The 1714-nt window shown below is 43.8% G+C and overlaps 1 pseudogene; it reads right to left on the bottom strand.

Annotated features, from left to right (window-relative positions):
- Positions 1 to 1714, bottom strand: part of LOC111965600 (cyclin-K-like) — a 22599-nt pseudogene that overhangs the window by 5353 nt on the left and 15532 nt on the right.

Here is a 1714-nt window from a genome sequence, read left to right as displayed (position 1 = left end):
TTGATCTTAACATAGAGCCACTTAGCTAGCAGGTTAGCAAACCAGATGCATAGCTGGAGCCCTGAGCTGGATATCATGTATTTGACACATCTTAGATTTCTGRTAGTTATAAATCATACTGTCAGTATTTCAGAATATACCGTTTATACCAGGGTATCGTCTATTACCTATCGTGTTAGTCATGGATACTACTCAGACACATTAAATAATTAAACATTAATGATCCACAGAAAATCAAATTGCATATGTCACCAGCTGACAAATACAAAGACACACTGCTATCACTCACATGTGGGCGTTTTGGATGGCGTGGGGGGCTGCCTTGAGGGGAGATCCTCTTGGGTGGAGGGGGTAGTGGGACACCCCCTGGAGGCTGTGGGGGGGCTGGGCCAGGGGGCTGGGGGGGTCCTCTCTGCTTGGTCTCCTGCTCCAGACCTGGGGGGATGGGAGTCTTCCCCTGGGAGTACAGGTCCAGGATCTGGTGACAGATGTCTAGGACGAGATGACAGCAGTGGACAGAGGACAGAGGTTAGGTATGATGTGCAGATTGGACAGCGGTTAGGTATGATGTGCAGATTGGACAGCGGTTAGGTATGATGTACAGATTGGACAGAGGTTAGGTATGATGTGCAGATTGGACAGCGGTTAGGTATGATGTACAGATTGGACAGAGGTTAGGTATGATGTGCCTGTACAGATTGGACAGAGGTACAGTTCTTTTCATTTCTCCTAGATGCTGATTAGCGTTAAGGGATGAATAGGACTCAATAGGAGGAGGAACATGAGCAGAACTTGTAACCATTACACCATAAGTATATAAGTAGGGAGAAAGTGACTAGGCAACATGATAAACAGTAGCAGCAGTGTATGTGATGAGTCAACAGAGTTAGTGCAAAAAGGGTCAAAGCAGATAGTTTGGGTAACTATTTGGTTAACTATTTATGGCAGGCTCATGGCTTGGGGGTACACGCTGTTCAGGGTCCTGTTCGTTCCAAATGTGGTACATCGGTACCGCTTGCCATGCGGTAGTAGAGAGAACAGTCTATGACTGGGGTGGCTGGGGTCTGGCAATTATTAGAGCCTTCCTCTGACACCACCTGGTATAGAGGTCCTGGATGGCAGGGAGCTCAGCCCCAGTGATGTACAGATCATATATATTTTTATTTTATTGGACCTTTTTAACTAGGCAAGTCAGTTGAAGAACAAATTCTTATTCACAATGGACGGCCTACCGGAGGAACAGTGGGTTAACTGCATTGTTCAAATCAAATCAAATTGTATTGCTCACATACACATGGTTAGCAGATGTTAATGCGAGTGTAGCGAAATGCTTGTGCTTCTAGTTCCGGCCATGCAGTAATATCTAACAAGTAATCTAACCTAACAATTCCACAACAACTACCTTGTACACACAAGTGTAAAGGAATGAATAAGAATATGTACATATAAATATATGGATGAGCGATGACCGTGCGGCATAGGCAAGATGCAGTAGATGGTTTAGAGTACAGTATATACATATGAGATGAGTAATGTAGGGTATGTAAACATTATATAAAGTGGCATTGTTTAAAGTGGCTAGTGATACATTTATTACATCCATTTTTCCATTATTAAAGTGGCTAGAGTTGAGTCAGTATGTTGGCAGCAGCCACTCAATGTTAGTGGCTGTTTAACAGTCTGATGGCCTTGAGATAGAAGCTGTTTTTCAGTC

This window comes from Salvelinus sp. IW2-2015, linkage group LG6.2 (genome assembly GCF_002910315.2).
Source record: "Salvelinus sp. IW2-2015 linkage group LG6.2, ASM291031v2, whole genome shotgun sequence".
Classification (NCBI taxonomy): Eukaryota; Metazoa; Chordata; class Actinopteri; order Salmoniformes; family Salmonidae; genus Salvelinus; species Salvelinus sp. IW2-2015.
Note: the sequence above shows the minus strand (reverse complement) of the source record. Positions and strands in the feature narration are given on the sequence as shown.